The sequence below is a fragment of the Somniosus microcephalus genome, chromosome 32 (assembly GCF_052327205.1).
Source record: "Somniosus microcephalus isolate GS21.2 chromosome 32, FLI_Smic_1.0, whole genome shotgun sequence".
NCBI lineage: Eukaryota > Metazoa > Chordata > Chondrichthyes > Squaliformes > Somniosidae > Somniosus > Somniosus microcephalus.
In genome coordinates, this window is record NC_141018.1 from 31,186,296 (window position 1) to 31,207,999 (window position 21,704).

At 49.9% G+C, this 21,704-nt stretch overlaps 1 protein-coding gene across 4 annotated transcripts in view; it reads right to left on the minus strand.

Annotated features, from left to right (window-relative positions):
• LOC147097372 (sorbitol dehydrogenase-like) overlaps positions 1-17,090 on the minus strand; it is a 53,256-nt gene extending 36,166 nt beyond the window's left edge. For 2 of the 4 annotated variants that reach the window (XR_015074370.1, XM_085972296.1), the window contains exon 1: positions 16,968-17,051. The gene's annotated coding sequence lies outside the window, so the exon portion shown is untranslated. Of the gene's footprint in view, positions 1-16,967 lie in introns of all 4 variants that reach the window. The other 2 variants (XM_085972297.1, XM_085972295.1) reach the window with 2 other exon arrangements.
• Positions 17,091-21,704: the final 4,614 nt, after the last annotated feature.

Below are 21,704 nucleotides of genomic sequence, written 5' to 3' on the forward strand. Positions count from 1 at the left end.
ACCTTCTCGCCCTCAGTCCCTTCTCATTCCAGTAACGTGTCCAATTGCCTCATTTATTCTCTCTGTTCCCCTTGGCCTACTTATGCTTTCCAAGTGGGCACCCACTAGGTCTTTCAAAATCATTTTGAGGGTTTACCCCGTAACCAATGGTAAAATCTGCTTGTTTTCACTGGAGGGGAACATATAAGAACATAAGAAATAGGAGCAGGAGGAGGCCATTCGGCCCCTCGAGCCTGCTCCGCCATTCAGTAAGATCATGGCTGATCTGATCTAGGCCTCAACTCCACTTTCCCACCTGCTTCCCATAATAATAACCCTTGACTCCCTTACCATTCAAAAATCTGTCTATCTCCACCTTAAATATATTCAATGACCCAGCCTCCACAGCTCTCTGGGGAAGAGAATTCCAAAGATTCACGACCCTCTGAGAGAAGAAATTCCTCCTCATTTCTGATTTAAAAGGGTGCCCCCTTATTCTGAAATTATGCCCCCTAGTTCTAGATTCCCCCACGAGGGGAAACATCCTCTCTGCATCTACCCTGTCAAACCCCTTCAGAATTTTATATGTTTCAATAAGATCCCCTCTCATTCTTCTAAACTCCAATAAGTATAGGCCCAACCTGCTCAACCTTTCTTCATAAGACAACCCCTTCATCTCAGGAATCAACCTCGTGAACCTTCTCTGAAGAAGAGTCTGTGTCTTATGCATTTATTTGAACAACAGAGTTCCAACCCTCAGAAACCTTTCCTGGATTAACTAAACTTTCAGAGAGAGAGCGAGCGAGAGAGTGGGAGGGAGGGACAGCTCAACTCAGCTCCGAATGTGGAAGGAATGTGGGGGGGAGAATATTTTTAGACAATGTTGGGCAAGTCCGCCAATCTACCAGGACTGTCCCTGCAACAATGGGGTTGTCCCATATGGTTAAGTCAGCACATTAGTGGCCTCGCGTGGTTTTGGGTGGGGTGAGGAGTCTATATATTGTTATAGACAAGGTATTACAATTGTGTGGGACTGGCTGAACGGACCAGAGGGTCTATTCCTGTCCGTCATTGCTTGTTTGTTGGTAAAGAGAATGATGGCATTTTTCCCTGCCTGAATGGGAATGTTAAAGTCCCTCGCCCTAACCCAACACCAGCTGGGGACAGCTGGTATGTCATGAGGGATCTATTGATGAGGTGCTATCATCGTGCAATAAATTGCACGGACACTGATTTTAAATAGATCGCTTGAGGAAGGATTTAATGTGGTTTCTTAAACTGAAACTTCCACATTCTTAGTGTTTGAGTGAACACTTCACCAGGACAATGCTCCAAGCCTTTGGCCCTAGTGTCAGGAAATATTACCCAAGCACGTATTATAGTAACAGGAATGTTATAACTCCGCATTACATTCTTCCAGTATTGGCACAGAGAATTACAAGCCCTACTATTCATCATTGGTTTCCATTGTTAACAAGGTTATTCCACTCCGACTAACCACAACCCTATTTTACTTTGAAATATGAGTGGTTTTGATAGAGTACACAGGGAGAAACTGTTTCCACTGGCAGGAGGGGCGGTAGCCAGAGGACACAGACTTAAGGTAATTGGCAAAAGAACCGGAGGGGGGAGATGAGGAGAAAATTTAATTATAGAATCATAGAATGGTTACAGCACAGAAGGAGGCCATTCGGCCCGTCGAACCCGCGCCGACTCTCTGCAAGAGCGCTTCAGCTAGTCCCACTCCCCCAGCCCCTTCCCAGTAGCCCTGCAAATTCTTTTCCTTTAGGTACTTATCCAACTCCCCTTTGAAAGCCGCTGTAGTGTATGGAACCGTTCCACCTTTAAGAGAACTATTTTAAGAGTTGCACTACTTTATCTTGGCTGCTGTATACTGTAATACCGGTGGTGACCACACCAGTATATAAGTGCTGTGTAATGATTTATGGGGCAGTTCCGCCCTGACCTTCGACTAGTAAAGACCTGTTAAATTTTACTCTTGTGGTCTGTGTAGTAATTCTCAATATAACACACAGACTTAACAGTAGCGACGAGTACGATCTTACCCTGCGGCAGAGATACATCCAAGGCAGTTAACGGGCGTCGAGAGGAGGCATCCACCCTCATCATTCTGCTGAGAGAAGACTCGGGTCTGCAGAGCACAGGAAGAATTCTGACACGAAGCCTTCCATCAGCAACAGGCAGTGATCATCCCTTCTATCACGGTGGTGGGTAAGCCGATCAGCGACGAGCAGCAAGTCGGCCACGTTGGCTGTGAAATAGGGGAGGGAAGATTGGAGGATATAAGGGCGGAGAACTCGACCACGGCCGGGGAAAAGAGCCGGACAGAAGTCGGGGCCAGAGGCGCTGAGACTGGGGCAGCGTAAGGCACGGAAGCCGTGGTGAATGCAAACGCAGCCGGTGTGAGAGACCGGGCTGCAAGTGGGCTGGGAGACGCAACAGCGTCGAGAGCAAGCTCGACCGTGACCGGTGAAAAAGGCCGGGCAGCTACCGAGGCCGCGAGGCGCAGCGACCGGGACAGCGAAAGGCGCGGGAGAAAATAAAAAATAAAAAAACCGCGGAGAACTCAGCCGCAGCCGGGGGGGGGAAAGGACCAGACTGCAAGAGGGGCTGGGAGGCACGATTCGAGAACCGCTTGCGCGGGAGAAAATAATTTTTTTTTTAAAAAACCGCGGAGAACTCAGCCGCAGCCGGGGGGGGGAAAGGACCGGACTGCAAGAGGGGCTGGGAGGCACGATTCGAGAACCGCTGGGGAGGGCGAACGCAGCAATACGGCAATCGCCATTACAGCCAGCGGGGGAGAAAGGCAAACGCGGGAAGCCGCCATTTTCGTGGGCGGGGAAGAAGACAAGCGCGGGAAACCGCCATTTTGAAAAAAAAAAAGTAAAAGGAAAAATTTCTTTTTGTTTCTCAAGAAGATTGCGAGGATGCCTAAGCGTGGTAACATCAACAATTTCGATCCCGAGGTTGAAGATTGGGCCACGTATGTAGAACGCATAGAGATATATTGTAAGGCAAATAAAATATCAAATGAAGATAAAGCACTAACCTTACTAAACTCAATGGGTGCAAAGACATACGGGCTATTGAAGCATCTTCTATCACCAGCTAAACCGGCGGATCAGACTTTCGCTAATATTGTTGCTGTCCTGAAGGATCATTTGAACCCCACACCGCTGATGTTAGCGGAACGATTTAAATTTTATGCGAGAACGCAACTGAAAGAGGAAAGCAACGCGGAGTACTTAATTGAACTGCGTAAGCTAGCGAAATACTGTCAGTTTGGGGAAAGTCTGACAGAGGCACTGAGAGACAAATTCGTGTGCGGATTGTCGAAAGAAGGAACACAAAAGCGGCTGCTTGAAGAGAATGATCTTACACTTGATAAGGCTGTCTCTATTGCAGCATCGCATGAAGCCGCAGCGAGAGGCACTGCGGAAATGCAGCTGAAGGCAGCGGTACTAGGCGTAGATCAAATGGCTTTGGGTACAACGAAATGTTATCGTTGTGGGAAGACAAAACACGATCAGAACCAATGCTGGTTTAAAAACCAGGAATGTAGAAAATGTGGCAAGCTTGGTCACATAGCTAAAGTATGCTGGTCAGGAAAGAAGACCAGCAACAAAAAGTCACCGCAGGAAAAGTGCAGAAAGGTACATAAGGTGACTGAGAAGAGTTCGGATGAACAGAATTCGGATTCAGACTCCAACAGCAAGGAACTGGGTAGTCTGAGAATTCACAATGTGAGTAAGGAAGCTGACCGACAAACTATCTGGGTCACACTGCAGATAGCAGGAGTCCATGTGAAGATGGAATTGGACACCGGATCGGCGTTGACGGTCATGAATAAGCAAGATTACAAAAGGTTATTCACACATATTCCCCTACGGGATACGGAGATAGTATTGCAGACATACACGGGGCAAAAAGTATACCCCATCGGAAAGATAAAAGTCAAGGTGATACACAAGGGCAAAGAAAACCAAGGAATGGACATATATGTACTACCTGAGGGAGGTCCACCACTTCTGGGACGGGAGTGGATCAGGAAAATAAATATGGACTGGCACTCCCTAAAAGCAATGACGGTAGATTCCGGAAAAAGAAAAGATGTCAAACCTGAACGATTGTCCAGAATATTGGATGAGGGCATATGCAGCAGTGACAGTGACAAAGCAGAGAGTGAGAACTCGGTGAAGACAATCAGCTCAGACTCTGGAACTGAGGATGGTAAGACCAGCCCATGTGCAAAAGACAAGTCTAAAATGGACTTGCAGACTAATGCTGGAAAAACGAAGGAGTGCATAAATGCTTCAGAAGAGAACAAAGTATCAGAACAGAATTCCACTGAACAACAACAACATAGTTTGACAGAGAATTCTGAGTCTGTCCAGTCTACAGACATGCACATTTCTGAGGAACACCGGGCTCGAACTCAACTCCATTTCAAACTACAACAGCGATTAGAACAAATGATTCGCCGTTTTGAGCAAGAGATGAATGCAAAGAAAAAGTTCTTTGACATAGAGTGGGAGAATCTGGAAAGATAGCAGAAGCAGCTGATTGAGAAAATGGAGCAGGAACACACAAACCGTCTGCGCGATGAGGCCAAACGAATCAAAGCTGAGCAAGAAAGGGAATATGTCAAAGTCATCGATCAGTTGAAAGCTAAGAAGAAAGAGCACCCTTTTGTGAGCAGGGTCAGCAGTAATAAGCCACTCAGGAAATTGGTGGCAGAGGCAAAAGCTGAAGTGATGGAGGAAATAGAAGACAATAGAGAAGAAGCAGAAGATGATGACTCATCTGAACCATTATCACCCCTACCAGGTCACGCACGTGGTCCCTCTGAACTGAGCCAAATCAGTCTGGAAGTAGAAAAACTTCCCAAGGTACTCGAGCCTTTAGAAGTCAGCAAGGCTGGTTCTGAAGTTACGAAAGTTCAAGCTGTTAAGTCCAGCGAAGAACTATTAGATGAGTCACCAGAACCTACTACACCACCGAGAACTACTACACCACCGAGGCGTTATCCGGACCGAGTCAGGAAGCGCAGGAGGCGCCTCCGCAGAGACTGAATCTGTGAACTGTTTTTCCGCAGAGACTGAATCTGTGATCTGTTTTTATATGAAGTTGTGTATATATGTTATGATGTTATGTTTAATGGGACATATATATACTGTTAAGCTAAAAAGGGAGGATTGTAGTGTATGTAACCGTTCCACCTTTAAGAGAACCGTTCCACCTTTAAGAGAACTATTTTAAGAGTTGCACTACTTTATCTTGGCTGCTGTATACTGTAATACCGGTGGTGACCACACCAGTATATAAGTGCTGTATAATGATTTATGGGGCAGTTCCGCCCTGACCTTCGACTAGTAAAGACCTGTTAAATTTTACTCTTGTGGTCTGTGTAGTAATTCTCAATATAACACACAGACTTAACAGCCGCGATTGAGTCTGCCTCCGCCACCCTTTCAGGCAGTGCATTCCAGATCCTAACCACTCGCGTAAAAAAAATTTCTCCTCACGTCACCTTTGGATCTTCTGCCAATCACCTTAAATCTTACGCAGCGAGTTATGATGATCTGGAATTAAAGGGCGGTGGAAGCAGTTTCAATAGTAACTTTCAAAAGGGAATTGGATAAATGCTGGAAAAGGAACATTTGGAGGGCTCTGGGGAGAGAGCAGGAGAGCGGGACTAATTGGATCGCTCTCTCAAAGAGCCGGCACAGGCACGATGGGCCGAATGGCCTCCTTCTGTGCTGTATGGTTCTATGAAATAACCAATTATGAATTACATATATCATTTTCATTTATGATAGCTGTGCACATTATGAATACAATAAAGGGTTTGATCCTTTAAATCCTGAATTATTTTGCTTCGTAAACTTGAGGCGGAAGATCAGCCAGGATCTCATTGAATGGCCGAGCAGGCTCGAGGGGCCGAATGGCCGACTCCTGCTCCTAATTCTTATGTTCTAAAGATTAATGCAACAACAGGTGGTGCAGTCCTTGAAAGTTAGAAATAAATGTTAAGTAACACAAGAAACACTGAGCAGAACCTCAGGTAGGAAAGAATAAAAAGCCTTACCATTCGGGCCTGGTTCTGGGATTGGACGCTTTTCCTGTGAAGAGATGGGAAATGTGCTTGAGGAAGGTCTGATTCACAACATTGAGATTCTACTACAAAGGGGTCAGCTCAGTGGGCAGCACCCTCGCCTCTAGAGTCAGAAGGTTGTGGGTTCATAGTCCCCACTCCAGAGACTTGAGCACAAAATCCAGGCTGACACTCCCAGTGCAGTACTGAGGGAGTGCCGCGCTGCCGGAGGTGCCGTCTTTCAGATAAAGAGAACGCAAAACATCCCATGGCACTATTTTTGATGAAGAGTGCAAGATAAACAATATTTATCCCTCGACCATCACTAAATACTTGAAGTGGAAAAAATTGGCAGGGCTGCGGGGAAAGAGCAGGGGGGGAGAGCGGGACTAATTGGATCGGCTCTTTCAGAGAGCCAGCACAGGCAGGATGGGCCGAATGGCCTCCTTCTGTGCGACATTTAAACGAATAATCACATTGCTGTTTGTGGGAGCTTGCTGTGCACAAATTGGCTGCCGCATTTCCTACATTACAACAGCGACGACACTTAAGATGGCTGTAAAATGCTTTGGGACATCGAGAAAGGTGTTATACAAATGCCAGTCTTTCTTTCTTGCTTTCTGTAGCACCGATGTACGTGGGCACCAGCTCCTGAAATTATGGTCTGTTGAAGCCTGGGGTCTGTTCAGCTCTCTGCTAGGTTATGAACTCACAACATCCAGGTTGCTAGTTCAGTAACCAATAACTGTTGAACCTTTAAGCGCCTCCTAGAAAACATAACATAGAAAACATAGAAGATAGGAGCAGGAGTAGGCCATTCAGCCCCTCGAACCTGCTCCGCCATTTAATGCGATCATGGCTGATCATCCAAATTCAGTACGATAGCAAAATACTGCAGATGTTGGAAATCCGAAATAACAACAGAAAATGCTGGAAAAACTCAGCAGGTCAGGCAACATCCGTGGAGAGAAATTTGAGTCGACGTTTCGGGTCGGACCCTTCTTCAAAACTGGAAAGAAAAGAAACTAGATCGAAGGCAGGGCTGCGATCGGACAAAAGAATAAAAGAAACAAAAGAAGTAAAAGAGATTAGAAGCTAGACGAGATGGTAATAGGCTGGGATTAGGTGTAAAGTGTACTGGCAGGGCAGAAGATAGCTGCCAGGTGTGAGAGAGAAACAAAAGGAAAGAGGGGGGGGGGGGAAAGGAGTGGAACAATTACAAGAAAAAATGAAACGGGGACCGAGCTTATGATCTGAAATTGTTGAACTCGATATTGAGTCCGGAAGGCTGCAGAGTGCAGATTAGGCACTCTGCAGCCTTCCGGACTCAATATCGAGTTCAACAATTTCAGATCATAAGCTCGGTCCCCGTTTCATTTTTTCTTGTAATTGTTCCACTCCTTTCCCCCCCCCCTCTTTCCTTTTGTTTCTCTCTCACACCTGGCAGCTATCTTCTGCCCTGCCAGTACACTTTACACCTAATCCCAGCCTATTACCATCTCGTCTAGCTTCTAATCTCTTTTACTTCTTTTGTTTCTTTTATTCTTTTGTCCGATCGCAGCCCTGCCTTCGATCTAGTTTCTTTTCTTTCCAGTTTTGAAGAAGGGTCCGACCCAAAACGTCAACTCAAATTTCTCTCCACGGGTGTTGCCTGACCTGCTGAGTTTTTCCAGCATTTTCTGTTGTTAATCCAAATTCAGTACCCTGTCCCTGCCTTCTCCCCATATCCCTTGATCCCTTTAGCCTTAAGAAATATATCTAACTCCTTCTTGAGTATATTTAATGAATTGGCCTCAACTGCCTTGTGTGGTAGAGAATTCCACAGGTTCACCACTCTCTGGGTGAAGTAATTCCTCCTCATCTCTGTCCTAAATGGCTTACCCCTTATCCTTAGACTGTGACCCCTGGTTCTGGACTCCCCCGCCATTGGGAACATCCCTCCTGCATCTAGTCTGTCTAGTCCTGTTAGAATTTTATAAGTTTCAATGAGATCCCCTCTCATTCTTCTAAACTCCAGCGAGTATAAGCCCAATCGACCCAATCTCTCCTCATACGTCATTCCTGCCATCCCAGGTATCAGCCTGGTGAATGTTCGCTGCGCTCCCTCCATGGCAAGAACGTCCTTCCTCAGATAAGGTGACCAAAACTGCACACAATACTCAAGATGTGGTCTCACCAAGGCCCTGTACAACTGCAGCAAGACATCCTTGTTCCTGTACTCGAACCCTCTTGCTACGAAGACCAACATACCATTTGCCTTCAACATAGAGTTCAACAATTTCAGATCATAACCTCAGCCCCTATCACCTATATTTTTTTATCCACACTTTTTGTTTGGCCTTTTTCTCTTCCCTCCCACAGGGCAGCTATCCTTCATTCTCCCAGCGCAATTCACACCCCATCTAGAGCCATCCTTTGTTCCTTAACCTGTCCCATTACCACTTCCTCTCGCCTTGAATATCTCTCAATGTCTCTTAATCTCTCCTGCTTTCTATCCTATCTCTGACCTTCCCTTTTGTTCTTTCACCCCCTCCCCCCTTTTCCCAGCCCCTAAACTTGCTTTCCATTTCCTGCTTTTTTCTCAGTTCTGACGAAGGGTCTTCGACCTGAAACGTTAACTCTGTTTCTCTCTCCACGGATGCTGCCCTGGCCTGCTGAGTTTTTCCAGCGTTTTCTGTTGTTGTACTGGGACTGCATTGTTGGCCTCCAAATGTCTGTCTAAAGCAGACTGAAACTCCTATCGTCTTTCTCTCTCTGTCTTCCATCCTTGTTCTGGCGCGCTAACCTAAATAATCATGGCGGACGGAGGCAGGGAGTCATTATTCCCCCTTATCTGTCCCACTAACCTGAACTTTGGGCAGTAGGCAGTTTATATGGCCACTAACCGTTTCAGCCTTCCTGCTCGTCCCTCATTGCCTTCTCCAACATTGCCGGTTTGCGCCGAGTTAGCTGCTCTCAACCAGAGCTGCAGGTGAGGCCGCCTTTAATATGGAAATCGGGGGTCCTCCGACGTAAACAGGACCCCGATTGCCATTTCTGGTCGGAGGCTGCGCAGCGCTGGTTCCGACTAGCTCCATGGGCGATGGAGCAGAAGAGGGCCCCCCAGCCAAAGGTAAGTGTGGAATTATTATTTTTTTGCGGGCTCCGAAGGGGTTGGAGACCCCCATCCCATCCCCCACCCATGCAACTTGCCTTCTTGGAGGTCACCCCAGCTCGATCTTCAGGCCTGTTGGGTGCCCTGCAGCCTGCCTGCCAATTTTAACTGAGGCCGGGGCCTGAAAAAAATTGAGCCGTGTTGTAACAGCCATCCAGCGCCTTGCAGGGTCACTAGATGCCAATTTGTTTTGATAGGATTATGGACTCACAGCATTCGGGCTGCGAGTTCAGTACTGCAACCAATATACAGGAAACTCTTGTTTAAACGGCACCTAAATATCCGGAATTCTCTATTAACCGGCAAAATTCATACTCCGAAAACAACACCTCAATAACCAGCAATGTTGCCAAGTCCGAGTCCGAGTCTCCCGCGGTGGCCGAGTTAGTCAGTGGGGGTAGTTCTCCAAACTGACACTACTCGGCTTCTTGGCGCTGTCGGAAGTTGGAACACCTCAATACCCCTGTAACAGGAGTCTGACTCTCCCGCGCTGCCGGTAGTCTCTTCTGATCCGCCATTTTACAGGGGTACTGTGTGTCTCCCACGCTGCTGGTAGTCATTGCATTGCACTACCCTCAACTGGCAGTACTGTACTTAATCAAGCATCTTCCACCATCCATTTAACACAACATTCTGTAGGTGAGTACCCAATTACTGTATACTGCACATTTCTTGATTTTTTATTTTTCTTTGTTAAAAATAGCCTCGGTAGATAATCCTCTCTGTCATCTGGAATTTTTAATCAACCGGCAACACGCCGGTTCCGTCGGTGCCGGATACCAAAGAGTTTCCTGTACTACCTTACCCAGCGAGCAAAGACGGCGGCAGAGTACATCGTATGGCCACTCTGACAATGGTGCAGCCACCATTGATTCAGTCAAGCGACCTCAGGGATATATAACGGACGTAACTGCTCCTTAAAATGCAGGTAAAACACACCCGTGGGAAGTGTAATTCATCAGTGTTGTACTGCAAACCTACTGATGGCCAAACTGGTTGAATCTTAACTCATTTTGGCTGGTGCACAGGGGCTGACTCCCGAGCCAAATTAGTCATCGTAGCCGAACTCTGGATCAATTTGTCTGAGGCATTGTTCCACACCAGGTGAGGTTTCCATGGCGTTTTATGATTCACTAAACACAGACGTGCTTGGGTATTATGTAAACAGGAAAGCTTTAAGATAGCTTCGCTGAAGTAATCTTGGCTGGTTTGGAGGTTTAGGCTGGCGTGAGAGTGCAGCTATTTTATTTTTTTGGATTCGATGCCCGTTAAACAAGGTGTTTTGCAACCTTTAGATATTTCACAATCTTCCTCCTTTTGGGGTTTTAAGTTTCCAAACAAATTGTTCTGCTATCAAACTTTCCCTGGCTTCTCCTCCAAGTACAGGCTGCTGAAATTCCTGCTCTACAGGAAGGACATTGATGTAAGAAAACTACTAGGCACTTGGTCTAAGCGTTAAACAAAGCTTTAATCAACTGTTTTACAACATGGAGGTCTAGTTGTGTCCTTCACTAGTTCCTGTTGAGAATGTCCTGCACAAGCTGGGCCCGTGCCCGAGTATTTATACTCTCCCTGGACAGCGCCACCCGTGGGCCGCTCAGTATTATTTCATAAGTCTTTCTTTCATGAATGACTGATTCATGTCAGACGTGTCCCCCCATCTCTTCACATCTGGGTTGAGATGTTGGTGTACTCTTTTTGAAGCACACTAAGCCAAATAAACTCTAACTAAACTTAAAACATTAAAGGAAACTTAGTAAATTAAATTAAAATTTGGTTACCGGGGGTGATGATGCACTCCAGTCCCTGCGGCGCCCACTGGTCGCTGAAGGCCTCGAGCGTGCCGGGAGACACCGCCTGCTCCATCTCCAGGGCCGCCCGGGCGTGAACGTGGCCGCGGAAGAGAGGCGGGCAGTTGGGCCAATCGACCCCCTCGACCACCCGCTGCCTGGACCAGTTGATGGTCACTATGGCCAGGCCCCAGGAGCAGTCCTACGAGGAGGTCCCCCGATCTGCCCGCTCCCCTCCCGCACCGGGTGACCAAAGATCAGGAGCATGGGACTGAAGTGCAGCCAAAAATCGAGGAGCAGCCCCTTCAAATAATGGAAGAGGGGCTGCAACCTCTCACACTCCGCATAAACACGGAACACGGACTCCTTCAGGCCGCAGAAAAGGCAGGCGGCCTGGGAGTCCATGAACCGACTTAAAACCATATTGCACGAGACTGCTCCATGCAACACCCTCCAGGCCAAGTCCCCAATAGATAAAGGGAGGACTCCCGCGTAGAGAGCCCTCCATTGGGGACCTCCGCCTCCGCCGGACGGCAAGATGGCACGCCAAGGCAGGTCCGGACGGCAGAGGAGGATGGCAAAGTGGAGAGTGTGCAGGAGCAGCCCGTACAAGAAATCCACTCCGTGCAAGAATTGAAAGGCACGGAAGGCATTTTCCCGGAGACCGCTCAAGTTGTGAGGCACCGATGAGGAATTCCGTCCGGACGGGGGTCAGTTCGGACGGGATCGCCCCACGGGGATGTTGGTGTAACATGAAACATTAACACAACTTGCCCCTCATGCACCGGGACTGTCCAAGCCCCGGAGGCCCGGCTTCAGCATCGCGCATGTCGTGGTCCAGCGCACTGATGACCTCGCAGCGTTTGCAGGGTATCGATCGCCAGCTGGGATTTTAAAAGCCGCTCTTGCCCCGGAAGCGAGGTGTGAATCGCCGTTTCTCAAAGGCCACGTGGCAATGTGGATTTGCTGAGAATGGCAGCCGCAGTCGTCGCTGAGAGAGTTGGGACTGCGGTGGGTACAAGTGCGGCACATTCCCCAGGACTACCCATGGTACAGACTGGCAGAGCCGGGGTTGCACCCTCGCAAGTGCCCACATGACCACAGGGTCCACAGATCTCCGCCACTTCTTGTGAGCCCGAGATTTGGAGATTTGGAACTACACCAGAGTGGCTAACGGTGACTCGACCTCTCATTGGTCGTTCTGTTCCGTGCCCGACCTCTGACCCAGCACCGCTCGCAACGACGTTTTTGAGGTAGGCGCCAGTCAGTCTCTGCAGGGGCTCCCAAATCGTCGTTACTTCAGTGGGAATCCCAAAGAAACGGCGCATTTACGCCAGTCACCCATCACCCGCCCCGTGTTCACTGACCTACATTGGCCCCTCCCCCCGGTCCAGGCAATCCCTAAACTTAAAATATCTCATCCTTGTCTTCAAACCACTTCATGGCAACTCCCCACTCCTAGGGTGGAGGTTTGACCTTACAAAACAGGCGGGTTAGGGGCGTGGGGGTAGTTAAATTGCTAAAAATGGGATTCCCAACCTGAACCCGCAGTTACAGCTCCCGGGTTTCCCGCCGGCCTCGGGCGTCCCCACCCCCAACCCGCCTTCCTCCTTAAAATTCCGGCCCCTATCTCTGTAGCCTCCTCCAGCCCCATAACCCTCTGAGGTCTCTACGTGTCCCCCAATTCTGGCCTCATACACAGCCCCGATTTCCATCGCTCCGCCATTGGCAGCCGTGCCTTCAACCACCTGGGCCCCAAGCTCTGGAATTCCCTCCCTAAGCCTCTCCGCCTCTCTTTCTTCCTTTAAGACGCTCCTTAAAACCGACCTCTTTGACCAAGCTTTTGGTCACCTGGCCTAATTTCTCCTTATGTGGCTCGGTGTCAAGTTTTGTCTGCTAATCGCTCCTGTGAAGCGACATGGGGACGTTTTAATAGGTGAAAGGCGCTATGTAAATGCAAGTTATGGCAGGAAGTTGGAGAACTGCGGCTGAAATTCTACCCCAGACGTCACACCACTTTTTGATCCGGCAGCCATTCCGTGTCATAGTTGTTGAGAAGACAAACGCCCCGTACCAACACTTTGCACCGTGACCTCCCTTCAACTCTTAGCACCGCGCACTGCCAAAACATTTCCCCCCTGGGCAAACGATATGTGATTGGCAGGTGTACCAGACGCAGCCCTGTGCAGAGTGACACTGCAAACAAACCCATAGTTTACCTGCACACACTGGAAGCTAAGTGGAGTAATGACCTCAAAGACCTTTACCTAGTGTTGGCTGCTTGCAGTGGCTTTGGCACGACCTCAGATTGACATGTCAGAGATTTACAAAGGCGACGATTTACATTACGCAGAGGCACAATCTGTCACCACAACCCTAATCACGCTCGTTCAGCTTTATAAATATCTTTGCCGTCGAAACTGCTCCAGCTAAGGGAGTCCCCGGAGGAGGTTTTGGGGCTTCCTGGTTCAGGGTAATGGGGTGGGATAATGTCCTGTTCCAGTTAATGTTGTCTCTGTCTTCCCCAGGGCCCTTTCCATATGCCAATCGGGGTACTAGGATGTACAAAGGACCTCTCTGACCATTTTAGGACAGTACTGGGTGGCATGTGCACAGGGCACAGACACACACTCTGCACCTCCCACTCTCACCATTGCTGCAACCCTCACTTCCCCATGCCTCCAACCTTTCACACAACATCAGCACTATTCTCATTGAAACATATAAAACTCTTCCAGGGCTTGACAGGGTAGATGCTAGGAGGCTGTTTCCTCCCTGGCTGGGGAGTCTAGAACCAGGGGGCAAAGTCTCAGGATAAGGGGTTGGCCATTTAGGATTGAGATGAGGAGGAATTTCTTCACTCAGCGGGTGGTGAATCTTTGGAATTCTCCACCCCAGTGGGCTGTGGAGGCTCAGTTGTTGAGTATATTCAAGACAGAGATCGATATATTTTTGGACTCTATGGGGGAAAAATTCAGTTGTTTGCACCTCCCGTTAGCGCCTTAAGAGGGCGCTAATGGGGCACAAAGCTACTAGTGCCCGGGCACGGCGATGTTTGCGCCGCTCGCGAAATTAACTAGACATTTTGCGGCGGCGCTAAACACTACCGCCACGATCTCCTGCGCCGACAGATTGTGATGTCAGTTGTGTGCGCAACGCCCCGGTAGCGCCCCGGACCGGATATTGAGTGACACCCCCTGCCTTACTGCCTGCCGCTAGCAACGACAGGTTGAGGGGAGCGTTTTGCAGTCAGAAAGGGACTGGGGGAGCGCTATTTAAAGGCCACCGCTTCCTGCCTTTTTTTGTTGGTGACATTTCTGCACCACGCATTCTGAGAGAGAGAGAGAGAGAGACTTCTGGAGAGATTCAACGCTGTGTGAAGGGGTTTTGGGTACTGAGCAGCACTTTGCAGGTTTATTTTGATTCGCTTCGCCAGCGCTCTGAGGTAGCGCCTCGCTCCTCGGCATTTGCGCCTTAAGACAGGTGTGAAGCGCCTGATTTAGCGCTCCAATCACCTCCAGGGGCGATAAAAGCCAAGTTTGCCGTCGGAGGAGATAATTAGCGCCAGGCGCTAAACTTTGCGCACGGCCGATACTGGCGCCCCAAACAGAGCGATACTGAATTTTTCCCCCTAAGGGAATCAAGGGATACCGGGATCAGCCATGATCTTATTGAATGGCGGAGCAGGCTCGAAGGGGTGTCCTGCTCCTAATTCTTATGTTCTTATTCGACCACGACAGGCAGAGTCTCAAATCAGCTTTGAAGGCTGTCCCTAACACTCGCAGGAGAAGTTCGCTCATATGTAGAATCATAGAACGGTCACAGCACGGATGGAGGCCATTCGGCCCGTCGAGCCCGTGCCAGCTCTCTGCAAGAGCATTTCAGCTAGTCCCACTCATCCCCCCACCCTTTCCACAGGAGATGGTGATCAGGGGAGGCCGAGACTACCCTCTCCTCACTGGAAGGAGACGTGCTGACCCTCATGGACAGAGGGTAAGTCAGGGCCGTGGTGAGGTCCAACGCTTCCATGGCACCCTACGCACTCTGCGTGACAAACTGCAGCTGCTTTCAGCAGCCGCTCAAGTCCCCCTGCTCTCAAAGATACTCCTCCCCCACCCCCCTCTCTTTCAATTCAGGTGTTGCAGATGTCGAGGTTCCTGTGCCAGTGCAGGAAGAACCGGCCAGCCTTGCTGAAGATGTCCCTCGGTCTGACCCCAGCCAGCATCAGCTCACAGGCTGGCACAGAGGATGGGGGTCACAGCGGCCACAAATGAGCAGGAGCTCGGGCAGAGGGGGTTAGGGAAGCACAGGTGCCAGCTTGCGTACTAGCTCTGCTGCAGAGAGCCCCAGAATGTGCTGATGGGCATACTCTGGGAAATGCTCGGAGCACTGGGCAGCCTGCCAGAGAGCTCCAATGTGTGCTGGGGCTGCGGGCAGAGCACGGGAACCATTGTGCCCAGCACCAAGAGGACGGTGCAGCCCGCCATGATGGAGCCTCTGCTGACCACTTCCATGGCAGCGCACATGGCTGCCATCTTGGCTCTGGGGGCCCAGTTTTGACCGGGGGTGGGGGGGGTGCTCCTAGAGCATCACGTCACGAGAGCATTCTGATCTCGCGCAGACCCATCGGGGGTGCTGAGGTGAATCGCAGGGGTGCTGAGGTGCATCGTAGGGGTGCTGAGGTGCGTCATATGGGTGCTGAGGTGCGTCGTAGGGGTGCTGAGGCGCATTGTAGGGGTGCTGAGGTGCATCGTAGGGGTGATGAGGTGCGTCGTTGGGGTGCTGACGCACATCGTATGGGTGCTGAGGTGCATCGTAGGGGTGCTGAGGTGCATCGTAGGGGTGATGAGGTGCGTCGTTGGGTGCTGACGCACATCGTATGGGTGCTGAGGTGCATCGTAGGGGTGCTGAGGTGCATCGTAGGGGTGCTGAGGTGCATCGTAGGGGTGCTGAGGCGCATCGTAGCTGCCACCTGAGGTGCTGAAAAGATAGAAAGACTTGCATTTCTACAGCGCCTTTCACGACCACCGGACGTCTCAAAGCGCTTCACAGCCAACTTTTGAAGTGCAGTCACTGTTGTAATGTGGGAAACGCGGCAGCCAATTTGCGCACAGCAAGCTCCCACAAACAGCAATGTGATAATGACCGGATAATCTGTTTTTAGTGATGTTGATTGAGGGATAAATATTGGCCCAGGACACCGGGCAGAACACCCCTGCTCTTCTTCGAAATAGCGCCATGGGATCTTTTATGTCCACCTGAGAGAGAGCAGACGGGGCTTCCGTTTAACGTCTCATCCAAAAGACGGCACCTCCGACAGTGCAGCACTCCCTCAGCACTGCACAGGGAGTGTCAGCCTGGATTGTGATCTCGAGTCTCTGAGAGTGGGATTTGAACCCACAACCTTCTGACATCAGAGGCTAGAGAGAGTGCTACCCACTGAGCCACGGCTGACCCTCGAGCTGAAGCTCAGCGGCCTTCCGATGCCCGATATCCAGCCCCCCCATCACCAAAAACAGACGTGCAGCCAATGAATAGCACGGGTAGCGCTGGCTGTACACCTGGGACAACAATAACAGGCGCATGCAGTGCGCGCCCAGCCCCACGCATGCTTGTTATGAGGGCGTGGTCGAATTTATAGTCCATTCTATAAATACAAGCGCTTTCTTTTTACATAATCAGCAAGGCGGCAATTTGGAACTGTCTCCGTAATTACAAAACAGAATGAAGGCGCTAATTAAGCGCAATTCACGACTGAAGCCACCTTATCGCCAATTGCCCGTTCACCCCAAGAGTTTGAAATAGCAAATGTGTCGATGGGGATTTTTGCGCATATTTTTCCCCTCGCCGTGCAGCTTGATCAGAGCATGATCTGGGGGGAGAGGGAGACGATAAGGTATAGAATGAAGCAAAAGAGGTTACTGATTACCAGCCGCAGATCTCCAGGAGAGTTGACAACCACCGACAGGTTCTCGTGCTGCGCCATGTCCAGTCTCACAGCCGAAAGCAAGAAGAGGTGTTCGCTGGTGTCTTTTGAAGTTGTTGTTCGGTCCCGGGATGAGTTCAAGGATCTTTTTTATCTCCTTGTTGTCCTTGAGATAAAGCTGGGTTGCATTTCCCTCCCTCCGCTTGGTTGAACAAAGTCTACCATTGGGCAAATACAGCTTGCTTCATTCGATCAATGCTTATATTTTTCCCATTTTTTTTTTCTGATTCAGGAATCACCAGAACCCCGAGTTGGTCACTCATGTCTTGCGGAAGGACACTCAGAAACACGGCAATACGCTGCAGTGTGGAGTGAGGGGAAGTGGCTCTGTACAACAAGCTCCAGATTTCAATCATGCCACCGTGGTCATAAAGAAAAAGGACTGACTTGCTTTTCTCCAGCGCCTTTCACCACCTCAGGGCATCCCAAAGCACTTTACAGCCAATGAAGTACTTTTTGAAGTGTAGTCACTGTTGTAATGTAGGAAACGCAGCAGACAATTGGCGCACAGCAAGCTCCCACAAACAGCAATGTGATAATGACCAGATCATCTGTTTTTTGCTATGTTGATTGAGGGATAAATATTGGCCCTGGACACCGAGGATAACTCCCCCTGCTCTTCTTTGAAATAGTGCCGTGGGGATTTTTTACATCCACCTGAGAGAACAGCCTCAGTTTAACGTCGCATCCGAAAGACGGCACCTCCGACAGTGCAGCACTTCCCTCAGTACTGCACTGTGAGTGCCAGCCTGGATTATGTGCTCAAGTCCGTCATGTGAGGACCAGGCACTTCCCCACAAGAAGTGCTCACTCGATTCTGAAAACTCCCCCTAATAGCGTTCCCCTGTTGAACAGCCCAAAAAAACAAAGGGCTAGACGAGCTGCGAATCTCCGGTGGGTCGACTTCCCGTAACCAGTCATATCGGGGTGAAGATAAACTCGCTGAGGGAAGTCAGGTTGGTGGGAGGGGGGTGGGGGAAGGGGGAAGTGCGGGGGGGTGGGTTCAACGCTCCCCGGTGTGTGGGAAAGGAGCGGAGGAGAAGTTAAAGTGGAGCGGCTCAAATACATAAGAAATAGCAGCAGGAGTTGGCCATTCGGCCCTTCGAGCCTGCTCCACCATTCAATGAGATCATGGCTGATCTTCTGCCTCAACTCCATTCACCGACCCTATCGCCATATCCCTTGATGCCCTTACTAGTCAGAAATCTATCGACTTCTGTTTTGAATATACCCAATGACTGAGCCTCCACAGCCCTCTGGGGTAGAGAATTCCAAAGATTCACCACCCTCTGAGTGAGGAAATTTCTTCTCATCTCAGTCCTGAATGGCCTACCCTTTATCCTGAGGCTGTGGCCCCTGGTTCTAGACTCCCCAGCCAAGGGAAACATTCACCCAGCATCCACCCTATCAAGCCCTATAATAATTTTGTATGCTTCAATGAGATCCCCTCTCATTCTTCTGAATTCAAGAGAATATATAGGCCTAGTTTACTCCATCTCTTCTCATATGACAGTCCCGCCATCCCAGGAATCAATCTCATGAACCTTCGCTGCACTCTCTCTATGGTAAGTATATCCTTCCTTAGGTAAGGAGACCAAAATTGTACACAGTACTCCAGGTGTGGTCTCACCAAGGCCCTATATAATTGGAGTAAGACTTCTTTACTCCTGTACTCAAATCTTCTTGTAATGAAGGCCAGCATACCATTTGCCTTCCTAATGGCTTGCTGCACCTGCACATTCACTTTCAGTGACTCGTGTACAAGGACGCCCAGGTCCCTTTGAGCATCTGCATTCCCCAATCTTTCACCATTTAGGAAATACTCTGCCTTTCTGTTTTTTCTACCAAAGTGGATAACTTCACATTTGTCTACATTATATTCCATCTGCCATGTGCTCGCCCACACACTGAGCCTGTCAAAATCCCCTTGAAGCCTTTTCACATCCTCTTCACAACTGACACTGCCACCTAGCTTTGTATCATCAGCAAATTTGGAAATGTTACATTTAGTCCCCTCATCCAAATCATTGATATAGATTGTGAATAGCTGAGGCCCAAGCACTGATCCTTGCAGTATCCCACTAGTCACAGCCTGCCATCCTGAAAAAGACCCATTTATCCCTACTCTTTATTTTCTGTCTGTTAACCAATTCTCAATCCATGCTAGTATATTACCCCCAATTCCATGTGCCCTAATTTTGTTCACCAACCTCTTGTGTGGGACCTTATCGAAGGCCTTCTGAAAATCCAAATACACCACATCTACCAGTTCCCCTTTGTCTACTCCACTAGTTACTGTAGTGTATGTACCCGTCTATCTTTAAGGGAACTATTGCATGTAACCGTTCACCTTTAAGGGAACTACTTTAGGTGTGGCACTATTTGTTTGGCTTCTGTATACTGTAATACCGATAGTGACCACACCAGTATATAAGTGTTGTGGCATGATTGCTGGGGCAGATTCGCCCGGACCTTCGAATAGTAAAGACCTGTTTTGTTTGTTACTTCTGAAGTCTGTGTATTTATTAACTGCACAACCCACAGACTTTACAGTGGCGACGAGTCCGATCGTACCCTGCGGCAAGATTACCAAAGCAAGAAGAGCGTCGAAGAGAGGCAACCGCCCTCGTCGTGCTGCTGGAAGAAAACACGAGGCTGCAGCAGGAGAAAGGTGGAAGACTTTAGCAACAAAAGCTTCCATTAGCAACAGGCACTGACTACCCTTCTACCACGGTGCGGAGTGAGCCGATCAGCAGGGAACAAGGCGGCCGAAGAGACTGTGAGTAGGGGAAGGTGTAGAAGTATCCGGAGGATAAGGGCAGAGCACTCGACCTCGGTCGAGGGGGAGCTGTGCCGGCCAAAAGTCGGGTCCAACGGCGTCGGGTGACAGCCGGACCGCGATCGGCGGGAAAAATCCGGGCAGCGACCACAGCCACGAAGCGCTGAGCCTGCGAGTAGGCGCGGGAAGAGAAACCCAGCCGCAGCCGGGGAGGGAAACACCGGTCTGCGAGAGGGCTGGGGAGGTGAACGGGAACCGTGCGGGTGAGAGCCGGGTGCGGAGAGAGAGACTGCGAGGAGCCAGTCCAGCGGCTGAGCTGTTCTCCACCAACGGGGTACTCAGAGCTGGCAAAACCGAACGTGCGGGAGTGGGTGAGAGACACAGCCGAAAACGGGGTGAGAGACTGCGCGAGAGCCAGTCCAGCGGCTGAACTGTTCTCCACCAACGGGGTACCCAGGGCCGGTAGCACCGAACGTGCAGGTGAGAGAGCGACAGAGCCGGGTACGGAGAGAGAGACTGCGCGAGAGCCAGTCCAGCGGCTGAACTGTTCTCCACCAACGGGGTACCCAGGGCCGGTAGCACCGAACGTGCAGGTGAGAGAGCGACAGAGCCGGGTACGGAGAGAGAGACTGCGCGAGAGCCAGTCCAGCGGCTGAACTGTCCTCCGTTAACGGGGTGTACCCAGCGCCGGTTGGGCCGTGCGGGCGGGAGGAAAAGACATAGCCAAGTAAGGGGAGCTGTGCGGAAGCCAGCCAGCGGCTGAACCTGTCCGCTGTGGGGGAAGCGTACCCCTTCCACCGGGAAGAAACGCGGGAAGCCGCCATTAGGCGGAGAAGACGCCAGAAGCGGGAAACCGCCATTGAAGTGGGCGGGGCGAGAAAGGAAGAGCGGGAAACCGCCATTTTCGCGGGAAAACCGCCATCTTGATTGACATACCGCCATTGAAGTGGGCGGGGAGAGAAGGAAAGAGCGGGAAACCGCCGATTTCGTGGGAAAACCGCCATCTTAGAAACAAACAAATAAATAAGAATACTTAAAGAAATACTGGTGCTGCTCCCAAGGGAAGAAAAATGCCTAAGCGAGGGAATATTAACGACTTTAATTCGGAAATAGAAGACTGGGCCACGTACGTGGAACGCATAGAGATCTATTGCGAAGCCAACAAAATAGAGGAAGACGACAAGGCGATAACATTGCTAAACTCGATGGGGGCAAAAACATACGGGCTCTTGAAGCATCTAATAGCACCAAATAAACCAGCGGATCAGACCTTCGAAGAGATTGTGGCTGTGCTGAAGGACCACTTGAACCCCACACCGCTGATGCTGGCTGAACGATTCAAATTCTACGCAAGAACGCAGAAGAAAGACGAAAGCAATGCGGAATACTTGGTCGAACTGCGTAGGCTAGCGAAGTACTGCCAGTTCGGAGGGAATCTGACAGAAGCGCTGCGGGACAAGTTCGTATGCGGATTGTCCAAAGAAGGGACGCAGAAGCGACTACTGGAAGAGAACGACCTCACACTGGACAGGGCTGTCCTTATAGCTGCATCGCACGAAGCCGCAGCGAAAGGAACGGCGGAAATGCAACTAAAGGCGGCGGCACTCGGGGTGGACCAAATTACTTCAAGCACAACAAAATGCTACCGTTGTGGGAAGACAACGCATGACCAGAATCAATGCTGGTTTAAGAACCAAGAGTGTAGGAAGTGTGGCAAGCTGGGTCACATCGCGAAGGTATGCCGGTCCGGGAAAAAGACCAATAATCAAAGGAAGCCACCACCAGAAAAGTACAACAAGGTACACAAGGTGGCTGAGAAGAGTTCAGACGAACAGAATTCAGACTCAGACCCAAACAACCAGGAGCTGGGTAGTCTGAGAATCCACAATGTGGGTAAAGCA